At 40.6% G+C, this 25338-nt stretch overlaps 1 protein-coding gene across 1 annotated transcript in view; it reads left to right on the top strand.

Moving 5' to 3' along the window:
- GFRA1 (GDNF family receptor alpha 1) overlaps nucleotides 1-25338 on the top strand; it is a 194848-nt gene that overhangs the window by 20363 nt on the left and 149147 nt on the right. The gene's annotated exons all lie outside the window — the stretch shown is intronic.

A 25338-nucleotide genomic window follows, 5' to 3' on the forward strand; every position in this document is an offset into this window, starting at 1 on the left:
GGGTTACGTTTTTTTTTAAAATGTGGTGACTTCTTAAATGTCTCTTACTAGTGTACAGTAAATGCATTTGTTCAAACTGTTTATTTTTAGAGAAAAAAGAAAAGGAGTCCTTGTGGCACCTTAGAGACTAACCAATTTATTTGAGCATGAGCTTTCGTGGTTAGTCTCTAAGGTGCCACAAGGACTCCTTTTCTTTTTGCGAATACAGACTAACACGGCTGTTACTCTGAAACCTGTTTTTAGAGAATAGCAAAAGTATTTAAAATACACATCTCTCTGAATCTTCCTGCAGCTACTTAAAAAGGGGCCATGGCCAGCTGCCAAGTAATACTATGTAGTATATATTCAACTAGAGGAGATCTCTCTGAGGATTTTTTACCACTGTGGGGACTCCTGCTGTTCACATTACTTCTGAATAGTTTGGAATATCTTTAATTTGTTTTAACGATTTGAGTTCCAATTTGCATTAAGGGCTCAATGTGTGCTTGCACTGGGGGATACAGAGCATTTTTGTTTGATAGGAGAAATACAGGACTTCTCCATTTCAAATTTTTAATGCAGAAATTAGTATTGTTAGTATTTCTTCAAGGCAGTTTTTCTGTGCTTCTAAAATTAGCACAAAAAGTTGTACTGGTTTGTATAAATTATGACTTGAGTTCATTCTTTTGACAGCTTTGCCCTTAATTGTTTGAAGGTTTCAGTAAGAGATTGGCAGGGTTCTAACTTCATTTCCTCCCAAGTAGCTTTGTGTTCTGCTCCAGTTGAGCAGATAGGGTTACCTTCTGATTCCTGTGCATGCCAGGCCTGACTATATTCATGATTGGCTATCCTGGTGAAGGCTGGATTGCTGTGGCTAACAAAGGCTTTTGAACCCTTTATGGCTATATAAACAGGGTCATGAATTTGGCCCACAATGTTTTCAGGAATGACTATGTAGACAAGTTACATGCGTACATATGCAACTAGAACAACAGATATTCTTTTCTTAGCTTGGTCATATTTATATTTCAAAGTGGCTTTTTTAATAGTAAAGAACCAAGTCATCCAATATATAATATAGTGCAATAGCTGTAGTTTATACTATATTATTTTTGGTCAACAAATTTTTATGAAGACATTTGTAGCCATGTAAGGACAAATGTTCTCAAATCAATGTACTGTAACTGGGTCCACAAACAAAATCAAGTTCTGCTTCACGACATTGATTCTGCTGATTTTCCCGTCAGGTCACAATGGAACCAGTTTCAAAGGTTAGTTGTTGCAGAGTTTAGAACTAACTCTCTGACTTCCTTCAGTTCCTTCATTTCCACAAGCACCAGTGGAACCCAGTCTGCTTCCTGTGTTGAGCTTTGTGTTAAAATATTTAGGGCTGTGTTTTAGCTTAAAGTATTTCTTTAATGGGAAGCTTGTAGTTAGCTTTTTCTATTTTTTGTTAGGACTTGGTCTATTTGGATTGGTCAGGGTACAGCTCTTTTTTATTCCTGGGTCTCTCTGAGGCTCCCGTGAAATCTGCAGTACTGGCTTTGAGAGACTCCTTCTCTCATGTATTGTGCAGGGGAGGATCTCTCTGCAAAGTCAGAGTTGTGGTTTTCGTTGTTTTTGTAAGAGGCAAAAACTCCCACCCTGAAGCTGTCTATATATATGGCTGTGTGGAGAGTACATACACTGCATGCCTCCCTAGCTGGGGTATAAATAGAACTATAGACAAGAGGCACTGCTCAGGTGAGTACAGTAAAGACACAGCAGAACCTTAGGGTATTTACCTTGCTTGGCTCTCTACATGTCCCTCTTCGACATTGGTGAGGCCTCATCTGGAGTACTGTGTCCTGTTTGGGGCTCTACACTACAAGAAGGATGTGGAAAAATTGGAAAGAGTCCAGCGGAGGGCAACAAAAATGATTAGGGGGCTGGAGCACATGAATTATGAGGAGAAGCTGAGGGAACTGGGATTATTTATTCTGCAGAAGAGAAGAATGAGGGAGGATTTGATAGCTGCTTTCAACTACCTGAAAGGGGGTTCCAAAGAGGATGAATCTAGATTGTTCTCAGTGGTACCAGATGACAGAACGAGGAGTAATGGTCTCAAGTTGCAGTGGGGGAGGTTTAGGTTGGATATTAGGAAAAAACTTTTTCACTAGGAGGGTGGTGAAGCACTGGAATGGGTTACCTAGGGAGGTGGTGGAATCTCCTTCCTTAGAGGTTTTCAAGGTCAGGCTTGACAAAGCCCTGGCTGGGATGATTTAGTTGGGGATTGGTCTTGCTTTGAGCAGGGGGTTGGACTAGATGACCTCCTGAGGTCTCTTCCAACGCTGATATTCTATGATTCTATGATCTGCCCAAGAAGTGCTTTCCCCATTAATACTGATATTTTTAGCAGTGTAGTGTCCCATTGCTGGAGCCTTTCTCCATCAAGGGGAAAGGCTCTGGCAGGGGGGAAAGCTGCTTCATCCCTCTGCTGGAGCCTTTCCCCACTGCCTTCCCCTTCCAGAGCCTTTCCCTGTCATGTTTAGCTATACACTGCAGTGTGGACACAGCCTGCTTTTCACCATGTCATGTAGCTATACATACCCTATATGCTGCTGCCATGTAGACAAGAGTCAGTGCTTTTGGTGCAGTAAGCACTGACCTCTTTTGGGGTAGCCTTTGTTAGTGCTTCTTTGGAGAACTTATAAGACTCCTGGACCCCCCATTTCCTAAACAATTTCCTGAATGGAGTAGACTGAGAATCTGCTATTTGAACACAGAGGAGCTAGAGGGCTCATCTGATGCCGAATATTTCACGACAGAGGAAGACTGTGTCTCTGCAGGGGAGGATTCTACTTTTCTCCAGGCTTTACACGAACAATCCAGGTGAGCTAACTTTGTGTTAGAAAGTAGTCCAAAAATCTACAAGGTACGCATCTGAGGCCTGGTCTACACTACAGGGTTAGGTCGAATTTAGCCGCATTAGGTCAATTTAAAAACGACACACAACTAACCCCGTTCCGTTGACCTAAAGGGCTCTTAAAAAAGATTTCTGTACTCCTCCCCGACAAGGGGAATAACGCTAAAATCGACCTTGCTGGGTCGAATTTGGGGTAGTGTGGACGCAAATCGACGGTATTGGCCTCTGGGAGCTATCCCAGAGTGCTCCATTGTGACCGCTGTGGACAGCACTTTGAACTCTGATGCACTAGCCAGGTACACAGGAAAAGCCCCGGGAACTTTTGAATTTCATTTCCTGTTTGATCAGCGTGGCAAAATCAGCAGGACAGGTGACCATGCAGTCCCCCCAGAATCGTAGAGCGTAGAATGTTTCTACGCTCCTCCCTCATCTCCATCCCTGAGGTTATCGCAGATTGGAAGGCAAAAAAAAAAAATGCACTCGTGATGACATGTTTTCCGAGCTCATGCAGTCCTCCCACACTGATAGGGAACAGCTTAATGCATGGAGGCATTCAGTGGCAGAGGCCAGGAAAGAATTAAGTGACCGCGAAGAGCGGAGGCAGGATGCGATGCTGAGGCTAATGGGGGAGCAAATGGACATGATGAAGTGTCTGTTGGAGCTGCAGGAAAGCCAACAAGAGCACAGACCCCTGCTGCATCTAGTGTATAACTGCCTACCCTCCTCCCCATGTTCGATAGCCTCCTCACCCAGACGCCCAAGAACGCGGGGCGGGGGGCTCCGGGCACCCGGCCACTCCACTCCAGAGGATGGCCCAAGCAACAGAAGGTTGTCATTCAAACAGTTTGATTTTTAGTGTGGCTACAATAAGCAATGTGGCCTTGTCCTTCCCTCCTCCCCCATCCCACCCAGGCTACGTTGTCCGTTATCTTATTTTTTTTAATTAATAAAGAAAGAATGCATGGTTTCAAAACAATAGTTACTTTATTTCAAAGGGGAGAGGGTGGTTGGCTTACAGAGAATTAAAATCAACAGAGGGGGCGGGTTTGCATCAAGGAGAAACACACACAACTCTCACACCGAAGCCTGGTGAGTCATGAAATTGGTTTTCAAAGCCTCTCTGATGCGCAGCACGCCTTGCTGTGCTCTTCTAATCACCCTGGTGTCTGGCTGCTCAAAATCGGCCACCAGGCTATTTGCCTCAACCTCCCACCCTGCCATAAACGTCTCCCCCTTACTCTCACAGATATTATGGAGCACAGAGCAAGCAGCAATAACAATGGGAATGTTGGTTGTGCTGAGGTCTGACCAACAGTGCCAGTGAGCTTTTAAACATCCAAAGGCACATTCTACCACCTTTCTGCACTTGCTCAGCCTGTAGTTGAACTGCTCCTTACTACTGTCAGGCTTCATGAGCCATGGGAGCAAGGGGTAGGCTGGGGTAGGTGCAACCATGCAGTACTGCTGGCTGGGAGAGCAGCCTGAGGCAGCTCACAGGAGAGCAGAGTTGCGGTAGAAGTGGTGAAGCCATACACCATGCCCTGAAGGTTGCTAGGAGCTAGGCAGGGAATACGTTCCCAGAACCTCCAGCCAAGCTACATGTCTGACGAGGACAGCTACCAGTCCTACTTCACCATCTGCTGCAGAGTTGCAGGAGAGAAGGAAAGCAGGGTTGCAGCGGAAGCAGTGGAGCCGTACACCATGGACAAGGACAGCTAGCAGTCCTACTGCACCATCTGCTGAGAAGGCATCCAGGAGGACCAGAACAGATTCCCCAGCTCGTTGTTGTGGAGCAGAGTTGCAGGAGAGCAGTGGAGCTGTACAGCATGGACAAGGACAGCTAGCAGTCCTACTGCACTGTCTGCTGCAAAGGCACCCAGGAACTGCTGCTGTGTAGCAATGCCAGCTGCTGCAGGTGCTTCCGTGTCGAGTGCTTGGAGGTCCTGGTAGGGCAAGGTACCTCGGCCAAGGCAGAAGAGCAAGTGCCCTGGAGCTGTTACATGTGTCAACCACAGAAGTGCTATGGGGTGTTACAGTGACGACCGGACTGGAATGTACAGCTGCAAGACTTCTTCACCAGCGACAAAGGACAGGAAGATGATGCACCTAAAATCTAAAAAGGTCCACACATTTCCCAGAGTCACTACCCTTGATAACAGAACGTCAATGATTGCATTGGCTACTTGGATCACAGCAGCACCCCCCAGTAGACTTGCCCACAACAGCAGCTGTGACAGTGAGCTGAGCGGGCTCCATGCTTGCCGTGGTATGGTGCCTGCATGGGTAACCCAGGAAAAAAGGCACGAAACGATTGTCTGCCGTTGCTTTCACAAAGGGAGGGGCAACTGACGACATGTACCTAACACCACCCGCGACAACATTTTTGCCCCACCAGGCATTGGGAGCTTAACCCAGAATTCCAGTGGGCAGTGGAGACTGTGGGAACTGTGGGATAGCTACCCACAGTGCACTGCTCCGTAAGTTGATGCTAGCTACGGTAGTGAGGACACACTCCGCCTACTTAATGCACTTAGTGTGGACATTCGCAATCGACTGTATACAATTGAATTCTAAAAATCGACCTAATTTCATAGTGTAGGCATGCCCTGAGAAGTACATGAACCAAGAACATCTGTCCCCTAGGGATGCAGTGTCCAGGCACTCTATTCTGGACCAGCTGATGAAGGTGTGGCAGATCCTCATACAGTTGTCCTAGTCTTGGAGGTAGTGCATCATCAGTGAGTACCAAAAAAAAAAAAAAGTACATTCTCCTTGAGGATGCTGCCAGCTACATCAAAAGACAAGATTTTGGTGGCAGAATGGCCATGGCTAGAAGGAAGACCCATCCATACCTATGGTACTGTCCTGCAAAATCCTGAACAGCCATGATGGGACTCATTTGGATGACTGATTTATCAGGTGACCTTTATTGTCAAAGGTCAGGTGGAACAATGGAGTATAAGCCTTCTCATTTACAAGAGAAATGCTATAAGCTTAAAAAGTTAGTTCATGAGGATGTAGAGCTGGCTTGGGATGAGATATGGGGACTTTTAATCTGGATGAGATGATGGTGAGAGCTGCTGCTGGAGAATGGATGCCTGTAGGTACCTGTGTTCCACCAGGAGTTCCAGAGAAATCATGTAGACCTGCCTTGCACTGGAGAGAACTTGTTTGGAGAAGAGCTATAGGCTTCCTAGTGGAAGACAAAGGAGGAAAAGGCCACACTGGTTCTGGTTCTGGGGATTGTATCTCATCCACGACATCCTTCAAGGGGGTCTGCTTTAGAAGTCTACTTTCAAGTTGATTGGCTTCAGAGGATCTCATTTCCCCCCTGCATTGGGTGCTTGGCCTCAACAGCACCATAAGCTGACGGGTCTTAAGCCCCCTCTCAGCGAGGACCAAAAAAGAGTGTGTGTGTGTGTGTGTGTGTGTGTGAGGTTCCAATGTGTTTAGTGAGCCTGCCACTATCAGTAGCCTGCCAGAACTCCTCCTTGTTGAAGGGAGCCTGGGAGTCTTTTACCCTCAACTGAGACACATGCATCATGAGCCTTTTTTGATAGGGCAACAAACTCAAGATTTCAGAAAACTCACGTATTCCCCCTCTCATCCCCATTCTATTCATGCCCCTGAAGAATACTGTTGGGCTCCTTATATTAGAAAGAGATGCTGCCGTGAATCCATTCCTCCTGGCAAAGAATGACATAAATCCTCTGCCATTGGGCAAAAGAAGAGAAAAAGTGGTACTACAGATGCTTCCTGATATTCAAAAAGAAGGGAATTTAGAGCGACAAGGAAGAGAAGCTCTGTTTAAAAATTTTCTCTCTCACCAACAGAAGTTGGTCCAATAAAATTTATTACCTCACCCATCTTGTCTCTCTAATATCCTTGGACCAACACAGCTTTGTATAGATCATTTTTCTGTGTGGGCTCATTCAAGAGCATAGTGGTGGTCTGGTTTCACCCACATGGTGGTTTTGGGGGCATTTAGTGAACTGGATGAATTGTGATAGATGTGTATAAGACTCATGGATCTTGAAGGGCTGGGGGGAGCATGGATCGTCATAAGAATGGAGATGTGTTAATGTATTGCATCTGCTGTTATGGTAAGCTCTGGTGCTGCTTTGACTTGGTGTGTCCTAGTCTGTAGGGAGCTTGCTTCTGATAATGAGATTGGGGGGTTGCTTGAAGGCTAGAAGAATGGGTTCAGGAAAGATTTCTTGTTGGATGTGGTCCCCACAGAGTATGAACTGTATTTGTTTAAGGATAACTGTGTGGGTTCCAGTGTGGGGTGGTGACAATTAGGGGGTGGTGGTCAAAGTTTATTTTTTCTACATTGAAGCAGGTTGTCTTGAAGTATTTGGGTGGCCAATTCAATGGTACAATCTATTTCTCTGGTGGAGTGTCCTTGTTTGGTGAAGTTGGTTTTAAGTGTGTTTAGATGTGTTTCCTGGACTTTCTTCTTGAAGTGTATTTTGTGATATCTGAGTGCCTGGCCATAGTTAACAGATTTTTTGGTGTGTTTGGGATAGTTAATAGATCTATGCAGGTAAGTGTGGCAATCCATGGGTGTCTGTGTATAGTTGTCTGTAGGGTTCCATTGTTGAAGCTGATTGTGGTATCCAGGAAGCTGATGCTGGTGCGGAAGTCTTCTAGGGAGAGTTGGATGGTGGTTGAAGTTGTGTTGGAAGTCTAAGAGGAAGTTTAGGTCATTTGTTCAGTTGATGAAAATATTATTGGTGTATCTCAGGTATATCATTGGTTTTGCGGTGCATTTATCCAGTCTGAACAAACGGACACACCCACCCAACTCTCTCTAGAAGAGTCTTGCACTAGCATCAACTTCCTGGACAACATGATCAGCTTCAACAATGGAACCCTAGAACCCATGAAGAGGTTGGCATACCGGGGAGCCATCCTAGTACCCATGGACAAAGTGTTGTTGAATGTAAAATTGTTATAGGTTAGAATGAAATGGATAGGTTTGGGGTGGAGATCTGAGTGTTGTTCATTGTCTTATAAATATTTGTGGCTGGCAACGATGCTGTCGTTTGAGGAATGCTGGTGTATAGGGAGGTTACATCCATGGTGGCAAGAATGGTATTCTGTAGGAGGTTGTTAACTTAAAACCACTTTCACCAAACAAGGACACTCCACCAGAGAAGTAGATCGCATCATGGAACAAGCTACCCAAAGACCCCGAGAGAATCTGCTTCAGTACGGGGGGGGGAGAACCACCTCTGACTGTGTCACCTACCACCTCGCACTAGAATCCATATGGAGTATCATTAAAGAATTACAAATCATACTCAATGGGGACTACATCCTGAAAGAAATCTTTCCTAAGCCCCTTCTTCTGGCCTTCAAACAACCCCTACCCCAACTTTGTTATGCTCAACATCCGAAGCAAGCTCCCCATTGACTAGAAATACCAACTCAAAGCAGTTCCAGACCTTGCCATAATAACAGATGCAAAACCTGTAGACATATCTCCACTGCTACAATGATCAATACCCCCTGCACCACACCTTTCAAGATCCACGGGTCCTACATATGCCGATCACAACATGCGGTATACCTCAGTGCATTAAATACCCCAATAATAACTCTGTGAGTGAAACCAGGCAATCCCTATGCTCTTGAATGAACTCTCTCAGAAAAATAAGACAAAAACACCATCTCACCTGCGGTTGAACACTTTTCACAAAATGATCACTCCGTAACTGACCTCTCCGTCCTTGTCCTCAAAGGAAACCTGCACAACATCTTCAAAATATGAGTCTGGGAGCTTAAATTTATAACTTTGCTACACACTAAAAATCATGATCTTAATAAAGATACTTGATTTATGGCTTATTACAGCAATCTGTAACCTACTAACCCCCTTTTTTTGTTCTGACTGAAGAGGCTGTAATGGGCCACTTTACTTGGAATAGTTTCTTCCTATATGGGTTAACTACTTATACTAAACAATTTGATCCACCTTCTGTTTAGCTGTGATACTGAGGGCAAGTCTACACTACAAAATTAAGTCTTCTTAAGTTATGGTGACATATAGCCACCACAGTAATTAAATCAATTTTTCATGTCCACACTACCCTTCTTCTCTCAGAGGTGTGTGTCCTCACCAGGAGTGCATCCACTGATTTAGCTGAGAGCTCCCCACAATGCCCCATGCTATCAGCTGCCATGATCTGACAGCCGGAACAGTCAACGCAGTGTCTGCACTGACACTGTCTTGACCTAACTACATTGACTGAAGCACTATGCCTATCACAGTGGTGAAGTTATTACATTTGGTGGGAGCAACGTTGTAGTGTAGATGCTTTCAGTTACGTTGCTGTAACTCTGTAGTGTAGACCAGGCCTGAGTACGTTTTTCAGATCTGAAGAAGAGCTCTGTGTAGCTCACAAGCTTGTTTCTTTCACCAACAGAAGTTCGTCCAATAAATGATATTACCTCACCCACCTTTTGTCTCTAATACCCTGGGACCGACACAGCTACAAGAACACTGCAGAAAAGAAGGGAAGGCTCTTAGCTATCCTAGAACTCAGGGAACTGAATTAATATCTGGACAAAGAAAAGTTCTTAATGGTTACCTTGGGAGTTGTTCTATTTTTCTTAGTAGATAATGACAAGGTACAAGTTCTGGACCTTGCAGTTCCGGGGATACTTTCCAAGCAGTGGATGTATCTCAGATTTATCGTCGTGTACTTCCAGTTTTGTGTTTTGTTTCTTGGAGTTACATCAGTTTGGCCACCAAACTGAAAAATCAATTATTTGCCCAGCTATAGTAGCACAGACTATGCTTTATTCTAAACTGCCCATGAATGGAAAAATTACATATACCCTTGTCCCAAATGGTTACATATCTAACCTCAGTCTAGTTGCAATAACCATTTTTCTAAGCAAAATATTAGTTCTTTAAGGACACCTGAATCAGAGGAAAACAAACGATGACTTGCAAGTTTAAATCTGTAGCTTTGCCAAGCAGACACAAATAGTTGTGGGAGAGGAGAGGTGTGGGTTCAAGTATTTGTATTTATGTATCAAGTGTTGTTTTTAAGTTTGTGTGTGGTTTACAAGGCTTTTTTTTTGTTTGTTTAAACGCTTTAGTGAAGTGCAGAAAATCTTATGTGAGATCTGGTCTTTAACTGTATTTCAGTTCTTGGATGGTGGAAACACTGCAAGAAAACCAAATATCGTGCCACTCTGGCCTTATAAATTGCTCCTAGAAACAACAATAAATCCTTTTATGTAGGGAATTGGAATTCACAGCACTACATCATGATAAAATGTTTGTTATGGACTTAAGATATGGACTAAAATGACATAGATCTGAGTTTGGGTTTTATACTTAGCTACAGAAAAGAACGTAGAGAACTTATCTCCCATCCTTAAAGAGGGTCTATTATGTGTTCTGTAGGCCTTCAACTCCCATTAAGTGAATGGAAAGACTCCAATTTACTTCCATAAGAGTTGTCAGGTCACACATGCATATATAAGTCCTGTTAATTTCATTGAACCAGATTTTGTAGTCCTTATTCAGGCAATACTTCTACTTGGATCAGAATAGAGTTTTGCCTGAGTAAGGAGCGCAAAAAAATATAGTCCATTGGCAGTAGTGTGTGTGGGTGAAACAAATATAACCCATAACTAATTAACTTATCACTAATGTATAACTCATTACATTACCCCAAACTGTACATACAGATTCAAGTTAAATGTTTACAATATTTTTTCTTTGATACTTATCATTTTTATCATTGTAAAACTTGTTTTAATCACTTTTTAAAAATAAATGCTATAAAGCTTTGATAACTTTTCAGTATCTTTCAATAAGCTTTCTCGACCCTGCTTATTTCTAGAAAATGTATGCTTTATAAATACCCAGTGCACCAATATTTGAATGGCCATGTATTATCTGGGAAAACTCAAGCAGAGAATCAGCAGCTCTAACTATAGGAATCAATCAGCATAGTACTGCAAACGAGGGACCTCTTGTTACCTCTAAAAGAGCAGAACAGCATGAATTTTATAACTACTGAGTGTACTTCCAAGTTAATTACCATTCAGAGTCTAAATAAAATAATTCTCCAGAAAAAATTGGGGATGAAAGAAATTTTAGCGGCATATAAACATCCAATTTATTATTTATCAAAATATAACTAGAATTATGATCAGCATTATGTTTGAGTCATAAGTTGGGGGAAAGTGTATCTAAGTGACACTATGAGTAATAAATGTTTACAGTAACATGACTATGGGACTGTCTGGGCATTAAGCAAAAAGACATGGTTCTTCTCTAAGTGAAGTGATGGAAGCATCATTCCTTGAGAAACTTTAAAACTATGCTGGAAAACATACTAGAAAGTATATTGCAGGGAAGAATACTACACTGATGGATAACCGCACTGATTTGATCCCCACTTTTGAGTCCAAGTTGTTTCGTTGAGGAACCAAAGAATACCTCAGAGCATGGGTTCAAGTCCTTTTCTGAACGAAGCTCTGAACCAAGGTGGAGTAATTCTCTTTATGAAGCAGAAAGGGAGATATCCAGAGTACTTTACACACTATCCAGTGAGTCATTTCTTTCCACTGATTCTTATTTTTGGAATCTTCAATCCCTCCAGTGACTCTAGTTGCATTTTGGTGAGAATCAAGTGACCAAATTTTCCAAGCACAAAGACACAAGTGGACCTTTTGTGTGGAAACTGGAACATGCTTTAGTTTCCTTCATTGATTTTTTTTTTTAACTTTTTTTTCCCTGTTAATTGTGTCAATCAGTTGAGGTTTCTTATGCTAACTCCATGTGAGTCCAGGTTAAATTTTGAAACCTGAATAAAGCAGCACAATGCCAATTGTATTTTAATCAATAAGCTCATACACAACTCTTTCATAGGGTACTCAAGTTTTGTTTGTATATGTAATCATTTCTATAGAGTTGCACCAGATTTTTAATACTCTTATGTATTTCCATCTTCTCTTACTTAAACATTGACTCAGTCCCATTGTGTTTAAAAACACAATGCTTCAAAAGTATCTTTTCTTGCTTTTTAGTTTCTTTTAGCCCTGCTTTTGGAAAAATCACATTTTTCTCAAACAATTGACTTGATTGTTGTGTCAAGTACATTATATTCCATCTTGCCAAATAGTCATGAAATGTGACTGATGTGGACAAACTGAGTACATTTAGAAGCATAATCTGTAAGAAGATGAGGTGGAAAATATATTGCTTTCAACAATAAAGAATGCCCTTAAAGATTTATAAAATGGCAGTGTTTAATTATTTACTTCCAACTGGCTTTGACAAAAATGTCAATCTCTTTAAACTAGTGAGGTAGGAATTTGCAATGTATTATGTGATGCAACTTACCCCTAAAAAGGTCATGTTTTGACACGAGGAAAAAAGAAAGGGCAACGCAAGGGTACACAATTAAGTTGTGTTCCCCTAACTATCCATCTCTTTTTATTTCCAGTGTCAGAACCTCTCAATTTTTCTTTCTGTCTGAAGTTTTATGATGGTGGTATTTATTATTACAATGTACAAGGGCCTCTCTTTGAGAGAATCATATAGATGTAGGACTGGAAGGGACCTTGAGGTCTTTCAGTTCAGACCCCTGCTTTCAAGGCAGGACTAAGTATTATCTAGACAACCCCCTGACAGGCTTTTGTCTAACTTGCTCTTAAAAATCTCCAGTGATGGAGATTCCACAAGCTCCGCAGGCAGTTTATCCCAGTGCTTAACTACCCTGGCAGTTAGAAAAATTTTTCTAATGTCCAACCTAAACGGCCCTTGCTGCAGTTTAAGCCCATTGCTTCTTGTCCTATCCTCAGAGATTAAAGAGAACAATTTTTCTCTCTCCTTGTAACAGTTTTCAAGTACATAAAAGGTTATGCCCTTCCTCAGTCTTCTCTTCTTCAGACTAAACAAACCCAATTTTGTCAATCTTCCCTCACAGGTCATGTGTTCTATATCTTTAAACATTTTTGTTGCTCTTCTCTGGAATATGGAACCCAGAACTGGACACAATACTTCAGTTGAGGCCTAATCAGCACTGAGTAGAGCGGAAGAATTACTTCTCGTGTCTTGCTTACAACACTCCTGCTAATACATCCCACAATGGTATTTGTCTTTTTTTTTCCCAACAGTTTTATACTGATGACTCAGACTTAGCTTGTGATCCACTATAACCCCCAGATCCCTTTTTGCAGTACTGCTTCCTAGGCAGTCATTTCGTATCTGTGCAACTGATTGTTCCCTCCTAAGTACAGGACTTTGCATTTGTCCTTATTGAATTTCATCCTATTTATTTCAGACCATTTCTCCAGATCATTTTGAATTTTAATCCTATCCTCCAAACTCCCATCTTGGTATCATCCACAATCTCTATAAGTGTACTCTATGCCATTATCTAAATCACCAATGAAGATATTGAACAGAACCGGACCCAGAACTGATCCCTGCGGAAAGGGTATTTTATAAATGTATTGTCATTAGATATTCTAGTTTCTAGGGTTTCAGAAGCATAGTGTGCTGTAGAATATAAATACTAGGAAAACAAGGAATAGTATATAAATCCACAGTGGTAGGACCCCAATGGAGGGGAAGGTTCTTGAATCTTTCTGCCTAACTGCTGCCATCAGAAGAGGTGAATTGAGCCACCTGATACCTCTTTCCCCGAAGAAGAGCTGTGAAAAAGAAGGGAAGCAAGCTCTACAACTCCCATCAAAAGACACTGTTGGGAGACAATCACCTTTTTGCTACCAATAGCAAAAAACTTCTGAGATCAGTGAGGCAGTCACCTTTGTTCCAACTCTGATAGTCTATGAGTCCTTGTCCCAGAAGAAATCCTGCTGCAGCAATGATAGATCTTCAAGGGTAGGAAGGGCGTAGTGCACCTGTTTGGGCAGGTAGTGTTACAAAGGGAAGGAAAAATATGGGACCTGATTTAAGAAGTGGAGATCCAAACTGTCTGGACAAGACTTGGATCCAAAACTTTACAGTTTGAGGGTTTGCTTTATCGCTAAAATATTTTCCTTAGTATTCTCTGTCCCCATCTTAATTCACATTTTATTTGCTATTTTGACATCTGCTGCATATTAAGCAGACATCTTCAAAGAGCCATCCAAAGTGATGCCTAGATCTTTCCCCCAAAGGCTTAAAACTAATTCATATCCTGTCAAAGTGTTACAAGTATTTTAAACTGTTCCTTCCAATGTGCATGGTATTTGTCTACATGAATATTATTATTATTTGTACTACAGTAGTGCCTAAAGGCACCAATCATGTTTGGCATCCAGTTGTGCTGGATGATGTACAGACATATAGTAACACATGGTCCCTGCCCTGGAGGCACTGAATTTCATTGGACCTCATGATGCTTAGTTATTTAGCTTGCTTAGGATTTTTTTGAAGTTCCTCACTGTCTGCCCTTGTATTGACTAATGTCAAGTTTGTATCCTCATCAGATTTAAATAGCGTATCTCCAAACTGGAATCCATAAATATTACGGTGAGATTTCATAAGTTCTTTGTGACTTTCTCAGGGTGCCCTGGACTGAGTCATATCGTTACTCCTGAGAGAGACTGAGTTGCTGATGCTTAACTAGGTGTCATTTCCCTGACCCCTCCAGCCGGAGCTACACCAAACAGTCTCCTCTCGGCAATGCTAGCCTCAGTTTGCTGTGAAGATTAATAATAGGTACACCCTAGTTCCCCAACCCTTTTCGAGCATTCCCCTGTGATATCCAGCCCCTGTCACTGGCTTCTCAGAAATACCAGGTTTGCTATATACACTAGCTTGCTTGGTTCAAGTGAGGATCAGCTGCATAAAATCACAGCACTGAGAAATATTTATAGTGAAAACAATCATAACCTTTGATAATAAACTTAAGATTTAAGAGACAGTGAGCAAAGATAATAATGGAATCAGAAAGGTTACATATAAAACAAAATCATAACAAGTTTAATGTCTAGAAAGCATCATAACTTAATGGGCTAACATTCTGTCTAAAGCAGTCTGTTCTCACCAAAGCCTTCTCTAGCTAGAAGCACTGTAGGGCAGGTTGGGAACCCATTTTCATGAATGTAATCACAGTGTCAATTATTTCCTCAGGTGCAGGATAAAGAGGTGTCCTTTTGCCTTTCCTTATCCTCAAAACTCATGGTTGGGTCCCCAAGTTAGGATGACCCCTCTGGGTTTTATTCCCTGGTGTGCTGTTTGCATGTTGACTTGGTATGCAAATAGGGCTTCCATTGTGTTGGTTTACAATACTTAATTTACATGTGGACTGGGGCAGACAGGTGAATATACGTCCTTTGTCCAGCAGAAACCTATTTGTCAACCCTGCCTTGATTCAGACTTTAGAAACCTATTTTAATTATACATATATAACTTTTTACATAATGTCTGTATATACATTTCACAACAATATTAATGATCAGCATGATTATGGCTTTCATTTAAGATCTTACATGATATCGTTTATGGATAAATACCATGAAAGTGGGACACTAGATGTAGTGAGTTTGTCAGGCCTGTTAGGAGTCGCTGTCACAGAACAGTGAACCTCTTGCCGTTGAGGGGGTCTTAGGGTCATGTTGTGCCATGGAGGAGCCCATGGGAGTACAATGCTTAATTGGCTTTGCCTCATGACTACTGGGTATTCACATTTAATAATAACTTTTGAGGAACATTACAAATACTCCTAACACAAAAACGCAAGTGATTGCCATATATTGTTTGTAAATCTTTGGTAGCACACTTTGGGATCATTCTGGATGAAATGTGCAATATAAAAGTAAGATCATTATCAATATAATTATCAATTTTATTGATAAAGCTACTTTTTGGAGGCCATTGAGGGCTGGGACATGTCAACAGGAATTTGCTGCAGAATCAATCCAGTCAGTACTTCAGGATTTTAGGAACCGTGTCTCAGTATTTAAACTTTAATTGCCTTTGACACCCAGAGACTCTGACTAGACAGTACTTTTGTACCAAGCCATCATCAATAATGTTTATTGACATTCTTTTATATTTTTAAAATTGCACATTAAAATAAAAAAACTAATCAGGAGCAAGATACTCTGTGCAGTGAGTATCATTAGACATACAATTTGAATTCAGGCTTACAAGCTGTAAACATTAACTAACATCTTTGATATACCTCATGGGTTCTCTATAGGGAATATATAGATGTGATTTAAATTAACCAGTTGACTCATAAATACAACGAAAAGAGCATTTTTCTTGAAGTTTGAAAAATAAAAAAGGATTTGCAAAGTAGTCAGTTTCACCCTAGAGGTGATTTGAGACATAACCACTATACTGGGGAAATACTTCCCTACAGACAATAGATTTTGAACATACTTTGGAATGTCCATTTCTTACTCTGTGTGTGTGTGTGTGTGTGTGTGTGTAGGAGTAGGGGTGCCGGGTAAGGAGGAGGCTGCACATTGTGAAGATAAATGTGTTTATTAAATGCATTTTGTTGAGGGCTGTCACACTCCTGTATGTATGATATAATGAAATGCTCAACTTAGTTTGTTAAATAAACTTAGTATAGTAGTGTGTATTCTGGGAGATAGCTTAGTCACCAGACTTGCCTGTTGTTTGGACCACTGGTAGTCTGCAGAACTCTCCCAGGTAGTCTGTGGTGCTGCATCAGTCTGTTACACCAGTGTAACACCTGCCAGACTTCAAGCAATGACCGACCACCCTTCCTGCTGGTTGGTGTCCTTAGAGTTTGTTTAATGAACTAAACTAAAAAAAATCACCTTATGCCTCGTGCTTCACATCTATCTTTATTGGGTGTTTCTTTGATGTAATTGCAACGATTAAATCTGTGGGTAACACAAAAATGCATGGGCAGAGAATGGTCTTGTAGCCAGGCCAAGCTTCAGTGATTTCAAGAGATTAGAATAGTGAAAGCTGCAAGAAAGAGAAGGAAATTAGATTCTAGTAAATGTAAAATTGTACATACCCAGGGCAAAGAAATAAATAGCACAGATATTAAAATGGGAGGACCTGACCAAAGAGACTGTCATCTTAATTCTATCCCAATGTATCTTTTTATGTAAGCAAACAATTCAGACTCTATTGCAACAATAATCAGGATTGTGATTTTGGAAGGTAAAGCTGAGTAATGTGAACCAACTCTCTCATGGGCACCACATGAAAAAAATGTGTAAACCACTTCAGTAATATAGTCAGGTAGTTTACAATTCAACTTTCAATATGACCTTAGCAGGGACTTCAGAGAAAGTAATCTATGTTGCTTTGCTAAACTAAGATAAATCATCAATGGTTGTTAAGAGGGAGTGAATTTAATATATTTTTATATTCTGGAGATTTTAATAATACAGCCTAAAGTATTTGTACTTGAATTTGTTATGCTTGAATTAAACTTATATTTGCTTTAAAAGCAATTCAATTTAAAAAGTTTTAACACTACATTTTACATCCATTTAACATAGTACTACAAATTCCAAATTGAGGTTTCATGTTCTTCAGGGTATGAACAAAAAAAGAGCACTATATGTACATATATGTATTTTAAAAACATTTTAGTGGTTAATTTTGACTGTCTGTAAAGTTTCTTATGAACTATACCAATGAAACAATCATGCCTTTTTAAAAACTTACTGCTTAGAGCTGTATCATTTGTTTTATTTATGTCTATAATCTATTGACAATCAAAGTTTTGAAACAAATACAATTTAAAATGTGATTAGCACGTGTCTTGGTAGTTTGACTTTTTTCTGTTCTTTGTGATCTATTTTGTCAACATTTTCTTTGAAGCGGGGGGACGCTACCATTTGCAGGCCTTGCAGAAGGGCTGTATTTTAAAGATTTGAAGGAGGAAATCATAGAGCCCTGGCAGACTGGCCCTGCATTTTGTACTGTAGTGAAAACAAGAAATGATTGGGAGTTGATGTTCAGAAAAACACAAATTGGGAGTGATGCTAGCAAAATGTCTAGAAAATGATTCATGACAATATCAGATTGAGATGGTAGAAAAATCTTCAATTGTACATACTACTAGGAGGCAGAATGAGTACAGAAGTAAAGAAAATGGCAAGTAGAGGCTTGTTCCTAATCATAAAAAGTGAAGGGAGACCAAAAGTAGAAGAAATGGCGAAGCTGTACACAGCATGTATCAAAAACAAGAGAATTCAGTGAAGCGAAAGTAGAAGAAAACGGTCATAATTGGTTTCCATAAGACAGGAAAAAAAAAAAACAAAAACAAATTGAAGACCTAGCACTTTTCTGACCAGAATTTTTAACATTTCCAAGATGAGCAGGCTTCTCAGGAAAAAACTACTTTTGAAAACATGGAAAGTCACAGATACTGGGATTGCAACCAAGCAACCCAGTAAGCAAAAAGCTGACTGGTTTTATTACATTTTTGAAAAAATCAGTCCTGGGTTCTGTCTTGTTTTAATGTCATGCCTGGGGTTATGGTTTTCACTTTTATAGAACCTTTTATCTTAAACACTTTCATATTCTATGAGAATTAATTAAGCTTACCCAGATGTGGTAGGGAATTACCTGACTTTGGCACTCCCTTATTATATACACATGGACAAGTCATACAGCCTCGTTGCCTCAGTTTCCCAAATGGTATCATCTGGATATAAGGGTTAACCATTTGTAAAAGGTCTTTGAGATCCCCAGATGAAAAGCAAAGCATTGTTCTCTTTCTGCAGCAGTGATGGTGCTGGGCGGGGGGAGATTGAGCATCATGAATTTGTTTTTAAAAATGAAATAATCCCCTCCAATCCTATATTAAAATATTCCAGTTCATATCTTGTTTTAAAATGTATTTTATTTAGTTCCCCCCCCTTCCCAAAATAAATAATAATGGGGAGGGCAAAGACCAACAAAAAAGCAAAGGAATGGAAAAGGGAGGTGTAAATAATAAAAGGGAAGAAGGGGGGATTGGAGGGAAAAGGAGAGTGATCTGTTTCCTTCCACTAGGAATTAAAGATGTCTAAAAGGTTAGGTCAAATCTTTTCAGATTTGCCTGAGGTCCATCTTCTTCAAGATGTTACCTGCTGTTTAGCTGCCAGGTCAGTCAAGTTGCTATGTCACACTTCTGTCCTTGGAGGCAATCTGCTCTTCTCTCTAAGCAATATGAGTTGTTGGCCACAAGCACAGCTGGAGAGAGACCCAAGCTTTTCATGAGCTAGAGAGTTTCCAGGATGATGGGGATATATTCCAAAACACACGTCTGGGAAGTAACTTTAAAGGAGGTATCCTGAAAATCATACTGCCTCCTTCTAGTAAAAAGGACAGTTCCAAAATATGTTTGTCAGTGTGGCTCCAGGAGATCCACCCACATCTTTAGCGGCAGTCTGTTTTTAAGGCTCATGCATTGTAACCTATACTGGGACGAGTATGAACAAACTCTAATTTTCTGCTGAATCAACCTTAATTGTAGATAAATAATAGAGTTTTAATGCTTTGAAAGACACTTTCTCATTGGCTAGGGTTCAAGGATACACAGAAATCTTTATTCCTGGTCAGGCACAGGCAATCTAAATTAGGGAGGGTCTTTTTGGCCAGGAAGTTGTTAACCTATTCTTAGTCTAAAAGATATTTTACCCTCTTATACAAAAATATTTCCATAAAATACTTTCCTCTAGATACCTCAGTGCTAAAAGAACAATAGACACTTAAAGTTTCTTTCTGTAAAGGCAGATCCACAGTGGTGTTGAAGAATTTTGAAGCTTGATTTGTAAATTTTTTTTCGAATCCTAAAATATATTGGCCTCTGGGCGGAAGCCTTCTGTGAGAAAGCAGAGTCTTTGTGCTGGGGTGCTCTGCAAAAATTGGGGTGAGTGGAACAGAATTCAATTTCCAGGCTGCAAGTAGTGATTGAACTGCCTGTGAAGCAGTTGTTAGAGCACCTCCCTTGGGATGTGTGTGTGTGTGTGGGGAGGTGTGGGGGGGAGTTGGGTTACACTTACTTAATTTGCAAGTCATCTGACCCTGTTTTCCTGACAACCCTCCTCTGGGCTATTGCAGATGCTCTGCAAGGCACAGCCAAGGATGTACAGAGGTACAGACCCTGATTCTCTCATGACTTGTGTCTGAATTGCCTTAGTTTTGCAGAGCAGCTATTTGTTCAGCTGCCTTTCAGGCTGTAGGGGGAAGTGAGGGCAACACAGAGTGGATTTGCGGCTCTGGATCATAACCTCAAACTGCCCGTTCCTTTTCTTCTGTAATTGTGAGGTGAGGTTCAACAGCTCTTGCATCCTGGATGATACATGTGTGAAATTATTCTTTCCTTTCTTTCCTTCATAGCCCTTTTTTCTCTCCTTTAAATTAGGTAACTTTCAATGACTCCCTTTTAATGGGACTGGCTTCTTGTAGGAAGCTCAGAAATGAGTTTCTTTGTACAATGGGACTGCAGCAGCAGAGGACCTTTTTTCTAGGTTATAGTCTATTGTATTTCAACAACTTTCCATTTAATTTGTCAGTCTTAGTTTTGTGCTGATAAAATTAACAGTATAGTATCTGGCTCTTGGAGATCAGGGATTGTTTTTAAACAGAAATTGGGCAGCAATTTTCTTTGAGAGGATTACTGTGAAAATGGTTAAACTTTCAAATGAAAAAAAAACCCATTATCAATTGCATGAATTTTTCAGAATATCTAGATTCTGTGTGCTTCCCGGTAAACAAATTTTATAGACTACACACATTTTCTCACTGATTCCCATCTACTGCAAAATATTCCAATGTATGATATGCATTAGACTTGGGCTCATATGCTATTATTTTGGAATTCCTTTTTTTGTTAATAAAGCCAGACACCAGAAGAGGTGGCTTTATTTATTTATTTTTACTGTGACGTGTAGCTTTAATATTCTTGCAGTGCATGATATGTTTAAACCCCGTGTTATGTGGGCTATTTGAATGAACATGTTAAGGAACACAGTTTATTTTTTATGATATGTTTATAGAGTTATTTTGTTCCCTTAATGATTTCTCTAATCAAAGCAATCATTTTTGCATTTCCTCCTCACCACCCCCCCCCCATCTTTTTAAAGGTGAATTTACTTGTGGCACATGGTGTTTAATTTACTGAATTTGAGAATGTGGTGTTTCTATCCATCCACAGATCAGTAGAAACATCCTCCCTGATCAAGACACAGATTGTAAGAATGAGAATGGGGAGAGGGGATTGAGGGGGGATTTGATAGCTGCTTTCAACTACCTGAAAGGGGGTTCCAAAGAGGATGGCTCTAGACTGTTCTCAATGGTAGCAGATGACAGAACGAGGAGTAATGGTCTCAAGTTGCAGTGGGGGAGGTTTAGATTGGACATTAGGAAAAACTTTTTCACTAAGAGGGTGGTGAAACACTGGAATGCGTTACCTAGGGAGGTGGTAGAATCTCCTTCCTTAGAGGTTTTTAAGGTCAGGCTTGACAAAGCCCTGGCTGGGATGATTTAACTGGGAATTGGTCCTGCTTCGAGCAGGGGGTTGGACTAGATGACCTTCAGGGGTCCCTTCCAACCCTGATATTCTATGATTCTATGATTCTAGGGCCGGGGGGTGGGGGGGAGACAGAGGGATAGCTCAGTGGTTTGCGCATTGGCCTGCTAAACCCAGGGTTGTGAGTTCAATCCTTGAGGGTGCCATTTAGGGATCTGGGGCAAAACTTGGGGTTTGGTCCTGCTTTGAGAAGGGGGTTGGACTAATGACCTCCTGAGGTCCCTTCCAATCCTAATATTCTGTGAGAAGGGTGTGCAGTTTCCATACTAATTCAGTCTTTGGCCTTTCTATTGGGACTATAAATAGGGTGAGAATAACACACAGATGTAACAAATAACAGTAACTTACTAGGCAGATGTGATGCAGTAGACTCCACCATGAATAAAAGTGGGAATAGCCCTCTGGCAGAGAAAGCTAGGGATTTGTCTACACTTATCTGCGCTGCTGTAGCATTTCCGTGTAGACGCTACCTATGCCAAAAGGAGGGGTTCTCCTGTCGGTGTAGGTAATCCACCTCCCCAAGAGGCAGTAGTCCAACTGTGCTCTGGACCCAATTAAATGTGTGGTATGTGAGATAGGTGGACATATACTGTCCCAACCCAGTATTACTTTAACACTTAAAATCTATTCCAGGGCTTGACTACACAGTGTGTTAGTCTGCACCAGAAAGGTGTAAATTCTAGTGCGCACTAGTGTGTCGCGCATTAACTGGACCAGGTAGACCTTACTGGCCACACTAAAAATTTCCTAGTGCATGTTTATGTAGTCCCGTTTCAAACAGTACGATGTTAATATGCACTAGGGAACTTTTAGTGCATGCCAGCAGGGTCCAATCAGGCCAGTTACTGTGGGACACTCAATTGCACACTTGGGTTTACACCCCTCTGGTGCATGTAGACAAGCCCCCAGTGTCTCTTACACCTCCATGTCCTGAGGAATAAAGCCAGACCCTAGAAGAGGGGATATATTTTCACTTTGTGAGTGTAACTTGTTTGAAGCTGGGTGAAAGCTGTGCTGTGGACCAACTAGTACTATTTGTCAAATGGGCATTTGCCCAGTAGGAACTGGAGTAAGAAGTGGGTTCACATAAGCCATGGATATATAAAATCTCATAATCATAACTTTCAGTCATTGCTCACCTGACCCACACTTTAGCTGGTGATCTAGGACAAAATCCTCACCCTATTCAAGTCAATGGGAGTTTTGCCATTAACTTCAATGGGATCAGAATTTCACCCCAAGAAAGCAACACTTCTGCATCTCAAAAAAGAGTGAGTGTATCCCTAGAGCATCCAATGGCCCGTGGAAATTTTGGCATTTTCAAAAGACAGAAGTTTGTTAGGTGGCTTTGTCAACAAGTGAGAACTAGTCTAAAGAAAAGTCAAATGTTTGCTTTAACAGGACTTGCATGAACCCCATTAATAAGACAGTTTTATCCCTATTGGGTTCACTGTTCACTGAGTTCTTTGAAGCCATATTATTCATTGTAGTAAACACTACACCAAATAGTAAATATTTGCAGGAAAGGCTTCTTGTTATATTGAAGGGGCTGGAAGGGGAGGAAAAATGTGACTACATTGTTTGTAAACTAGTAGCTGCATCCTCTCAGAGTTTACCAGTGCCACATGCAGATTTACTGATATCTTTAGTACTGTACTATATAGCTATATTATTATCCAGAAACTCAAGTACTATAACAATACTGTGTAGACTAATACTAGTCTATGGTTATGGACTGAGATAGTAAACTGTTACACATGGATTTCAAATGCAGTCAGATTGAGTCCGTATCTTTTCTCCTTTATCTAATGAAACAAAGCAGTAGACAAATAAGGAGGAGCAGACACACTTAACTAATGTGGCTTGTACAGTATGCTAATTATTAACTTAAACACAGGCCAGGGGTTCATGGCTGTGCAGAACAGATTAAATCATATTGGAATAGGAGTCAAATTCTACTTAGAGATATGCAGATGGGACACCTAGTGGAGTGCATCTCTCTGTGGGCAGATTTTACCCATTATTGTTTTTGATGAATATCACATTTCTTGATATTTTTATTTATAACTAGCAAAATATTTATTTCACTTATTGGGATAAGTATTAGCAGGGGGAACTTTGAAAATGATGCAGAAATGTATCTGAAATTTACCTGAACATTTTTGGCTTGAAAATAGGAATAGGGATCAGAGTAAACTTGTCGTCCTGCCTCAAATCCCGAGAGAGAGAGTATGTTTTAATACTTCCTAGAAAGATATCCATTGTATCTGACCTCACAAAAAGGCTGAGACGTATTATGGCTTCTAATGACTGAGACAGCCCATACCTGAGACAGCCCAGTTTTCGCTACATAATGAGAGCTTTCCATTGTGGATCATTGGTTGTTCAATAACAGTATCTTTCCTCTAAAAACTCACTAGAACAGCCCTTCTTGAGCGATTGCCAATACATTTTGATTTTATCAGGTGCAAAAATCTTGTGATATTTCTCATATTTCCAGTCCTTGCCCCAGACAAAGCCAGAAAGTACAAGGGCATGCCATTTTAAAAAATATTCTACAGTAGGCTTTATCGATGTATATTACACATACATTACAACCACCCAATGACATACCAGAAAGGTACATACATAGTTCTTAAACATCATGCCTGCATTTGGTACTAAATTCTACCTTGTTTGGCAACCTCAGCAGAGTCTCTAAGGATTGCCATGCTTATTGGCAACATCTGCAGAGAGCTCATGTCTCTTGAGGTCTGGGTTTCATCTCAGTGATGTGGCAGTATGTGCAAAGCTTGCAATGCCACTAATACTTTCAAATTCATCATTCATTTTAAGGGATTGTATATACAAAAAGCCTTGATTTAATATTCCAAAACCAGATCTTTGCACTGGGTTAATTTGATTTTTTTTATTGGACCAGCTTTACTGTTAATGACCATTCTTTGAACAACATAATCCTAAATTATTTGCTTGATTGAGATTGATTTAGTACTTTATATAAGAACAAAGTGAAGCATATGGACTGGAGTTTATAAAGTGCCTACTTATAGTAGAGTACAAAGAAGACACTATTTTTACTTTGTTCTTGTACAGGTTCCTCTTCTTTTTTGGCCGTAGTTGATAGCTCCTCTAGCATATATGGTATTTCTGCAGTGTGAGTGGTGATTGTGCTCAAAAACTCAAATTTTGGGAAATAAATGGTTGAGTTTATATATTTGTAGATTATAATCAATGACAACATTTGGTATACATCTTGCTGGTGTGCAAGGGGAGGGAAAAACAAAAGGACCCTCTTCCACTTCTGCACTCGTGAATTTAGTCAAGTAGAATTCCCCTTTGCACACAACAGTCCACTGGAGGATATGCCTGGCTAAAAGGAAGGAAGCATACACTGTTGAAATAGGGCCATGTTCAGTCCCCCAAATGTGTTGTATAGTGTATCTCCAGACTTACTTTTTGGAATCCTGCGATACTCTGGCAGAATTCGTGTTACACTGAATGCACTGGTCAACGGCACCGCTTATCTTCCTACTAGTGCTTCTACCAAATACAGGTGTAGCACAGAGCAAACAACAGTATTTTAGAATACATTTATATTGGATCATTCTGTAATCTGTAAAAATAAACAAACCAAAATGGAGTTTTTCCTGAATAAGGACTGCTGGATTTGATGCATAGCTCTCATAATGCTATAATGATGATATTGCTGTATATTCAAATGATAGATTACATTAAAGGCTCAATTCTTCTCAGATTGAAGTGAATGGGAATTTTTCTATATACATCAGTAGGAGAAGAATAGAGTCTTTGGTTAAAAACAAATGGGCCATATTCTCTCCTGCCTTACACTTTCTGTTGTAATTACGCCTGTTTAAAGTGAGTATAAAACTCTATCAAATCTGAACAGAATACACAAGTTGCGAGGCAGTGGATACTCAAGCCCAAATGTTT

Source organism: Eretmochelys imbricata, chromosome 7 (genome assembly GCF_965152235.1).
Source record: "Eretmochelys imbricata isolate rEreImb1 chromosome 7, rEreImb1.hap1, whole genome shotgun sequence".
NCBI lineage: Eukaryota > Metazoa > Chordata > Testudines > Cheloniidae > Eretmochelys > Eretmochelys imbricata.